The sequence below is a fragment of the Artibeus jamaicensis genome, unplaced genomic scaffold (assembly GCF_021234435.1).
Source record: "Artibeus jamaicensis isolate MK-2021 breed Jamaican fruit bat unplaced genomic scaffold, CSHL_Jam_final contig_1526, whole genome shotgun sequence".
NCBI lineage: Eukaryota > Metazoa > Chordata > Mammalia > Chiroptera > Phyllostomidae > Artibeus > Artibeus jamaicensis.
In genome coordinates, this window is record NW_026521297.1 from 113,426 (window position 1) to 123,489 (window position 10,064).

Here is a 10,064-nt window from a genome sequence, read left to right on the forward strand (position 1 = left end):
GCGGGTGTTGGCGTGGCTCCCGGCAGCGGGTGGAGCGTGGCGAGGCCCGGGTGAGCCGGGGACCAGCGGGGCGCGAGTCTGGGTGAGCTGGACCCCCTGCCTGCTTTCGCGGGCTGCGGCCCTGTGACAGGAACACATGAGCTGTTTTTGCGCCCGTTTCGAAGATGTGGAGACCGAGGCTAGACCAGTGTGGGGGCCGGGGCTGGAAGGTAGAGGCTCAGGCTGGCCTCCCCAGAGCTCGGGCCTTGGTCCGCACCCCCATATCCACCTGGTCTCGGGGGCCCGGCCCTGGTGGGGCGGTCGGGGGACTGTGTGGGGGGCTCCTTCGACCCCGTTTTCCTCTGCATCCAGGCTTCTCGATGTCCCCAAACACCCGAAAGGGGCGGGTGCGCCAGCAGCGGACGGTGTACAGCGTGGAACAGCGGGAGGAGCTGGAGACATTCTTCCACAACAACCATTATCCCTCCTACGAGGAGCGAGAGACCCTCGCGGCCACACTTAGCCTCCAGGAACAGCAAGTACAGGTAAGGCCCAACCGCTCCCTGGTCGTCCACCCCACAGGCCGCTCGCCCGCGTCCTGCACCGCAGCTGGCGCGGACCAGGGACCAGAGCAGCCGAGTGCTGCCCTGGGTCGCACAGAATGCAAGGGGTCCCCCATAGGGACTCAAGGCCCAGTCCCGAGCCCCCCCCCCGAGCCCTGTGTAGTGCAAACCCGCCAAGGCATTGAATCCCAAACTGCTGCCCTGGATTCTCCCCATGCCTGGGCCTCAGGGCCTCTCTGAACCCGGGATCGTCCGTGGCACAGAGCGTCCTGGCCCCTGGGGGTCCCAGGCCGCGGCCACTGAACCTTGGAGCCAAAAGTCGGGGGCGGGGGCGGAGGGAGAAGCGCCAGGACCGCGGGCCTTTCTTTCCCGGGCCGCCTCACCCCGGGCGGAGGTGGGAGCTCCAAGTTTCTGTCCTCTCACCCTTCCTCCCTGTCCCCTCTCCTTGCAGGTGTGGTTCAAGAACCGTCGGGCCAAATACAGAAAGTCTCAGGAAGCAACCCAACAGCCCGGCGGGGCAGCGGAGGAGTCGTCCCAGGACCCCGGAGACGCCGTTCCAGCCCCTGAGCCGATGCCTGAGCCTTCCGCCGCGGGTCCCGAGTTCGCTGAGAACCTAGAGTTCACCTCGACCCCTAGGTTCTACGGAAGCTCTTCGGCCCCTTGGTTCTCCGGGGTCGCTTTTCCTCCTGGGTACTTCGGAGTCAATTCACCCCGTGGGTTCTCGGGGGAGGTTAAAGCTCCTGGGTTCTCCGGGGATGCTACAGTCCCCGGGGGAACTGCGTCCGCGGAGGGCCCTGGTTTCCACAGCTCCTCTCCACCCTACGTCTTTGGAGGCATGGTAGCCACAGAAACCAGCACCTCCAGCTACAGCCAGGTACCGTGGGATACCACTCAGGATGCCCAGAATCCGGTCCCGGCCGCCGCTCCCACCACCGCCGAAGCTGCGGCCCCAGACGCGGCCCCAGACGCGGCCCCAGACGCGGCCCCAGACGCGGCCCCAGACGCGGCCCCAGACGCGGCCCCAGACGCGGCCCCAGGTGCGGCCCCGGGCTGGTTTGAAGATCCCTGCATCTCGGGTTTCGACTCAGACCTCTATGAGGGTCCCACATTGGCAGACATTCTGTCGTCCCGAGGTCCCTTACAGGGTCCCTCCTCCTCGCAGTCTGGGTGTCCCAAAGATGAGGACTCCAGGAGTGGAGACGACTCGGGACCCGAGTTGCTGGATCTGTAGGGCTTCTCTTCCCGCGGGTGGGCCCAGGGGGGTGGAGGAAGCTGGGGTTCATGGGCCTTGGTGGTGGGTTACTCTTCTGTAACCAGAATACGCTTCTCTACCTTTGGAAGTCGTGTGCGCCGTATTCATTGGGGCATTCGGGGTGCACATGATATTTCTGGGCGTTCTCGGGCCTAGGAGCGGGATTGCTGCGCGGGGTGGATGTCCGGCTTTGGCGGGGCTGCTCGGGAGCTCCCCAAGGGACATAGACCAGCCTCGGCGGTCATTTAATTTGAATTGTATTGAATCCACAAGTTGTTTTGGCCGGGCAGTGATAATTGACACTTTTGTACATGACTGAGATTTACAATCTAAATATGTCCTTTAGCCCCGGCTGCTGTGGCTCAGCAGATTGAAAGCCTGCCTTCCAACTGAGAGGCGGCCCGAGGGACTCCCAGTCAGGGCCCACGCGTGGGTCAAAGGCCAGGTCCCCACTTGGAGACTTGCGAGAGGCGGCCGGCCCATGTTTCTCTTGCACATGGATGTTTCTCCCCCTCCCTTCCCCTGCGTGGGAAAGCAAGCAAATAAAATCACGCAAAAAAAATTTAAAAATCCAATCGAAGTCTATTGTTTATTTCTTCATTTGGACTTTACAGAAGTTCTCTAGAAAGTGTTTTCCGTCACTGTGGCCTTGGGTGTGGGTTCGGTTCTTGTACTTTGTGATTGCCTGAGGTTTTGAAAGGTGTTTTCCAATGTGTCCTACTTATGGGATTAAGTTTACAGATTTCGTTATCAGTGGATTCTATTATTTTGAGGCAGGGACCTGACTCCAATTGTTCCAATTCTCATAAATTATCTGGACATTTTTGGTGGGTGGGTTTATGATTTAAAATTAATAAAGTGCATGGTTATCTCGTAAACACTGTTTCCTTCAGAGGCTGCACGTTGGTCCCCGCCTTGGGTGCCCCCCGTCCAGCAGGGTGGGACACCTCTCACCCCCTCTCTGCTCCTTGGCCTCCACCTCCTGCTTCCTCTGCCGCCCCCTTGTGGCCACCCTTGCCGCTGCGTCTCCGGCAGCCGGTTCTCTGATCGGATCCTGGCCCTAGTCCTGGTCCCACAGGCTCCGATCCCCTTACACCCGGCCAGCCTCTGGGGAGCAGAGAGAATTTGATCGGACCCCTGGGAGGGAAGGGGCAAGCGAGGAGTGGTCAGACAGAACGGTGGACGGCCAGGGTGGCTGCCAGGCTGTAACAAAAGCTCACGCCGCCACCCCACTTCTGATGCCCTGGCCAGTGGGGTTCGCTTGGCTGAGCGTGGTCCCGCAAAGTGGCGGGCCATGGGTTTGATTCCTAGTCAGGGCACATGCCGGCGTTGCGGGCCGGGTTCCTGGTTGGGAGCGTGTGGGAGGCCATCAATCAATGTTTCTCTCTCGTATAGATGTTTCACTCCCTCTCTCCCCTCTCTCTAAAAAGAAATAAAATTTTCAAAAAATATATTTTAATACAAATAAAAATAACATTTAACACCCCCCCCAAAAGAGGAAAACAGATGCTCAAAAAATCGTCCACGAATATTCATATTGGGCCACAAGGTGGAAACAACTCAGAGGCCCACCAGCTGATGAATGGATAAGCAAAGTGGGGTATATACCCACGTGGTGGAATACTATTCAGTTGTGAAAACGGAATGGGGTTCTAACACGGGCTACCACATATGTGGATGCACATCGAGAAGCATCATTCTAAGGGAAAGCGACCAGACAAAAAAAGGCCACGTGTGTCTCGGGCCATTTCAATGAAATGTACGGAATTGACTCTGTCAGGGACAGAAAGTGGATTAGCAGTGGCCAGAGGCTGGGGGGAGGGAAGTGCAGGGAGTGGCAGCTTAACGGCTTAGAGGTTTCTTTTTGGAGTAAAGAAATAGTCTACAGCCAGAAAGTGTTCATAGAGGCACAACCCTGGAAATTTGCTAAAGCTTACTGATCATTCACTTTACAGTGGTTCCCATGTAAGGGCTTTTTAAAGATTTTATTTATTTATGTTTAGAAAGAGTGGAAGGGAGGGAAAAGGTGAGGGAGAGAAATAGCAATGTGCGAGAAATCCATCGATTGGTTGCCTCTTGCACATCCCCCCCCCCCCCGCCAACTGGGGACCTGGCCTGCAACCCACGCATGTGCCCTGACCGGGAATCAAACAAGTGACTCTTGGGGTTGCAGGCCAGCATGCAATCCACTGAGCCTCACCAGCCAGGGCCAACTGTAAGTTTTCTGTTATATATATTTTTACCTCGATAAAATAAAAGGGCAGGAGGACAGTCACGAAAGGAGCGTGTGCTTGCAATTTAAAGCAGTGTGTTTTGCACCTGCTTTGAACACAGATGCAAAGCCTGGAGCCACCGGGAGGCAAAAGTCAAGCAGATGATAACCTGACAAGCTAAAGAAGGGTGAGAAAGATAGAAAGATCATCAAAAGATAGAAAAGCTCTGAAACTGTGATGACACTGTCAAGCTGGCTACCACCTTGACATTCTTAACAACCAGTGTCCTTGAAGTTTAAAATTAAAAAAAGAAAGAAAGAAAGAAGAAGAAGCCCTGACTGGTGTGGCTCAGTCGGTTGAAACACTGTCGGGCAGAACAAAATGTCGTGGGTCTGATTCCCCATCAGGGCACATACCCAGGTTGTGGATTCCATCCCTGGTCAGGGCTCGTGTGAGAAGGTAGCCAATCAATGTTCCTCTTATATGGATGTCTCTCTCTCTCTCTCTCCCTCTCTACCGCCCCTAGGCCCCTGCCTCTTCCTCTCCCTCTAAAAGCAATGAAAAAAATGTCCTTGGGTGAAGATATTTGTAAAGATTAAAAATAAATAGAGACTTCCAGCCAAGATGGAAACACAGGTTGATACACTTTGCCTCCTTGCACAACCAGAAGAAGGACAAAAACAAGTTGAAAACAAAAAACAACCAGCCCTGGCTGGTGTAGCTCAGTGGATTGAGGGTGGGCCTGTGAACCAGAGGATCACAGTTCAATACCCAGTCAGGGCACATGCCTGGTTTGCAGGCCAGTTCCCAGCAGGGGACCTATGAGAGGCAACCACACATTGATGTTTCTCTCCCTCTCTCCTTCCCTTCCCCTCTAAATAAAATCTTAAAAAAAAAACAAAACAGTATGGAAGTCTGACAACCAAGGAGTTAAAGAAGCAGGCCTGGCTGATGTGGCTCAGTGGTTCCAGCACCAGCCTGCGAATCAAAGGGTCACCAGTTTGATTCCCAGGTGCCCTGACTGGGTGGCGGGCCAGGTCCCCAGTAGGGGGGGTACAGGAGAGGCAACTACACATTGATGTTTCTCTCCCTCTCTTTCTCCCTCCTTCCCTTCTCTCTAAAAATAAATAAAATATTTTTAAAAAAAGAAGAAAAAGCATCCATCCAGACAGATAGGAGGGGCAGAGACAGGCAACCAGAGCAGAGAGGATGCACAGCAAAGTGGGGGTTAAAGGACTGGGCAGCTGAGGGGGCAGCTGGCAGACTAGGTGCTCTCACATTTGCGTGAGGATAAACCAGGAGGAACAACTGGGAAGTGAGGCAGACGACACAACCCAGGGCTCCAGCACAAGGAAATAAAAGCCTCAAAACCTCTGACCTTAAACACCTGTGGGGATTGGGGCAGTGGGAGAAACTGCCGGTTTCACTGAAGAGTTCATTGGAAGCACCCACAGAGTCCTAGAATGTGCACCAGTTCACCCACCCAGGAATCAGCACCAAAAGGGTCCATTTTGCTTGTGAGAAGTGGGGGAAGGGACTGGAAGCCAGCAGAGAGCTGAACGAGCAGCACTGTTCCCTCTCAGACCCCCCCCCAACATACTGCCCCACAATGCAGGGACTGGGTTGCCCCACCCTGGTGATAGCTAAGGCTCCGCCCCTTACTACATAACAGGTGCACTGAGAAAAAAAAAGTATGGCCCAGATAGGAGAACAGGTCAAAGCTCTAGTAAAACAGCTAAATGATGAAGAGATAGCCAACCTATCAGATGCAGAGTTCAAAACACTAGTAATCAGGATGCTCACAGAAATGGTTGAGCGTGATCACACAATAGAGGAAAAAGTGAAGGCTATGAAAAGTAAAATAAAGAAAAATATACGGGCCCTGGCCAATGTAGCTCAGTGGATTGAGCATGGGCCTGCAAACCACAGGATCGAGGTTCGATTCCCAGTCAGGGCACGTGTCTGGGTTGCAGGCCAGTTTCCAGCAGGGGATGCACAAGAGGCAACCATGCATTGATATTTCTCTCCCTCTCTCCTTCCCTTCCCCTCTAAAGATAAATAAATAAATCTTTAAAAAAGAAAAAATACACAGGAACTAACAGTGAAAAGAAGAAAACTGGGGCTCAAATCAACAATTTGGAGCAGAAGAAAGAAACAAACATTTGATCAAAGCAGAATGAAGAAACAAGAAATGAGGAGAGGCTTAGGAACCTCCAAGACAGCTTTAAACATTCCAACATCCAAATTATAGGGGTAGCAGAAGGGGAAGAGGAAGAGCAACAAGTGGAAAACTATTTGAACAAATAATAAAAGAGAATTTCTCCAATCTGGCAAAGGAAATAGACTTCCAGGAAATCCAGGAAGCTCAGAGAATCCCAAAGAAGCTGGACCCAAAGAGGAACACACTAAGGCACGTCATAATTACATTACCCAAGGTGAAAGATTGTGGCGGACCTTGGCCAGCAGAGTCCGCCTCTTGTGGTTGAAGACGAGAATCAATGCAAAGGCAACAACAAACAATCCTGTACAGAAAAAAGGAACAGGCACGACTACTCTCTCAAGGGGAGAGTGCCTATGGTATCTCGGCCACTCCCTCAACAGGGGAGCGCCCCAACCCTTGCCTAGACAGGCTTTTATTGTTTTCCTTGGGTCTTACATCAGAGAAAGATTTATTATCTATTACATAGAATATTATTGTCCACATTTTAGGTACAATCAAGGAAATGAAAATAACATGCAGAGGGGAATGTCAATGAGCTCATTAGCTCTGTCCTTGGGAGAGCTCACACAGGCTTTGGATATTACCTTGAAGGTAGACAATACACATTTATTGTTTTAGACCAGGGTGATGGAGTTTTAGCAAGAGCAAGCCATAACAATCTGTATGCATTTTCTAGGCCTGATTCCCACAGGAAAACTCAGTTTGAAGGTCCGGCTCCTGCCCACCACCTCACTTCTGTAGGTTTTCCATACAGAACTGAGTCACATTTGCCAGGCCAAGACAAACCGGTCCCCTACAATTCCCCCCTTTTTTGTTTTTTGTTTTTTGTTAAGGCTGTTGCGGTGGTATATCCCACAAGACTTGCTACTTGCTGGTCTCTTTTGTGACCCTGGGCAAATGATTTGTAAATGCATCATAATATATAAAACATTATTAAACTCAGTAAACAACCAGCAGCTCCAGTGACCCACAGTCTTAGGTTGAGTCCATCAAACCAGTGTTTTGGGTTTAACAAGCCAAGATTATCATTAAGGGTTTGAAGAATCTCCTGCTTAGTTAAGCATTGAATGTCCTGAAACTGTTGGTGCAACTTTCCAGTTGCACTTTATTGATTTGCCCCTTTAAATTAGTAGAAAAAGTGCCAAAGCTCCTCTTAGGTGATGTTGAATATCACTCCAGGAGTACTGGCTGGAGTTCCATCGTTGTGAGGTGACACACAGTCTGGAGAAACCAGGATCACAGGTCAGCTGCTGACAGGTCACCAGCGCATCCTGGTGTTCTCCAATCCAGTTGAGTGCCGATTCAACTGCAGAAAGTCAAGTCAGGATTTCTTGATCAATCTGGGCCTGTTGAAGCATTTCTAAGGTGGAATTGGTTAAGAGAACATCAACAGTATGAGAAGTTTGAACTGATTCAATGAGGGCAGTGGTTGCCGTGGCTGCAGTGGCCGAGGCAACTATAGCAGAAACAATCAATGCAATTAAAGTGCCAAATAAACATCAGATTCTTAAAGATGCCAGTGCATTGTTAAGCGCTATTATGCCATGGGGATCTTCCCATTCTCTGGCTACATCAACTGGCATCCATATTTGAGTTTGTCTTCTAACTATATAAACTGTAGTGAGGCTTCACTGAATAATACTGAGATGAGTAAGACAGCTGGCGTATATGGAACCTGAAGGGACAGGCAAATAATAAACTTTTGTTGATTCACTATAAAAGTCTTGAGCTGTCCCTGGAGTTGCCAAAAACAAGTAAGGGTGAGAGGTATAAACTGTAACCCAATCTTGTTTTAGAGGGTCAATTTGATAAAAACATCCTTGGATACCTTTAGGGTCACATACAATTCTCATATACAGATGCATTCTAGTAATGAAAGGCAAGCCCATTTTCCATGAGTTGTAATGCCAAGGGCTACTGTGGTTGGGAGGAACAATTCTGATAATAGGTGCCCTGCTACTGGGCCCCTCCCACCACATATTAGTATATGGGATTTGAGGCAGAGCCGAAACTATTGTTGTGCCAAGCTTAGCCAGTAGCTCCCCAGTTCTCCACTACAAAAGGACTTTTGGGGAGAAAAGCAATAGTAGCATTTGGTCCTCTGCACAAAGACCAAGAGACTGAGTCTTTATGGCTTTTGTCTAAAGTACAAGGAGGAACCGAAGGGGGATTGAAAATATGATAAATCTTCTCCTAGGTACGCAGGTCAATTATAGTTATTATGGAAAGCTGATAGTAATTACTGTATTGCTCTTAGCTTGCAGCATAAAGTTGCTCCTTTAAAGGAAAACACAAAGTGTCAATAAGAACACAAAAATTAATTAGTCAATACTTAGCAACCTAAACTGTGTTTTTTGGCACCAGAACCCAGTGCTTGTTTTCTACTTAGTTGGCCAGTGTCAGCTGGGCCACCTGGTCTGCTAGCCGATCGGTTTTCATCTCCAGGTAGCGGAGCTTGATGTCTGTTTTGTTATAAAGCTTCACCCTTTTAGCTGGAAGTCAGACAGGACCTGTAGGGGTGGAAACACATGCACACCCACTTCCCCGTGTTAAGAGATCTACAGGACTCTGCTAAGTACCATCTCCCAGCGGATCTCTGTGTAAAACTTGAGGATAAGATGACTTTAGTTCTTTCTTCTGGAAATGTTTCTCAATCGGAGTACAGTTATTCATCACAGTTTAGAAAATTATAGGTAAACATAGCTAACATAGTCAAGTTTTGGGGGGTTGACTCCTGACTGCCCCTTTTTTTGTTTTTTAAGAAGACTTTTAAAGGTATGGTGTGCCTGTTCAACAATTGCCTGACTGGTTGGATTATAAGGTATTCCTGTTTTATGTTGGATATTCCAATGCTGAAGGAAGGCTTGAGTAGAATGGGCAAGGTATCCTGGGCCATTATCAGTTTTAATTTGCTGAGGCCAACCCAAATGACTGAAGGCTTCAAGCCAATGGGCTTGTATATTTTTTGCAGATTCTCCTGTTAAAGCCAATGCATGTAGGGCACCAGAGTAAGTATCAATAGAAATGTGAATGTATTTGAATTTTCCAATGGGAGAGTAATGAGTGACATCTGTTTGCCAAATCATGTGAGAGCTTAGTCCTCGAGGGTTAACTCCTGTGGATGGAGGAGCCTTAGTAAGAGCTTGACAGTCAGGGCATTCCTTAACAATTTGCTTAGCTTGGGAATGATAAAGAAACAGTCTTTTAACTTTTTCTATTACTTTTTGTTGTTGTTGTTTAGCTTTGGGGGTCTGAGCCTTGCTCTTTTGGAAGGGCTCCTCTTGGCTTTTAGCCCTTAACCCTTGGCTTTCTAGTTTGTAATAGGTAGGAAGCAGTTGGCTGAAAAATAGCCTCAATTTTAAAAGTGCCATTTTTTTTCTCTACGTGGAAAGACAGTCCCTCTGCTGTTTTTGCAAGCTGCAATGAGTTGGAGCAGCAAATTAACTGTCTTGCAGTTTTTAGGACTTGGTGGTTCTTAGATTTAGAGTTTGTAAGAAAAATGGGGAGTATGAGGGGTATTATGCTCAAACATGTTTTATAAATTTTTTAAACAATGATTTTTAAAAATATTTTATTTATTTATCTTTAGAGGGGAAGGGAAGGAGAGAGGGAGAGAAATATCAATGTATGGTTGCCTTTTGTGCATCCCCTGCTGGGAATTGGCCTGCAGGGAACCGGCCTGCAACCCAGGCATGGGAATCGAATCGCAAATATCTGGTTGGCAGGCCCGTGCTCAATCCACTGAGCTACACCAGCCAGGGCTCAAACATGTTTTAGACAAAAGTGGTTTTGTGCCAAGAGCCTTGTGACTTGACTGACTAACCATTCCCTTTGGG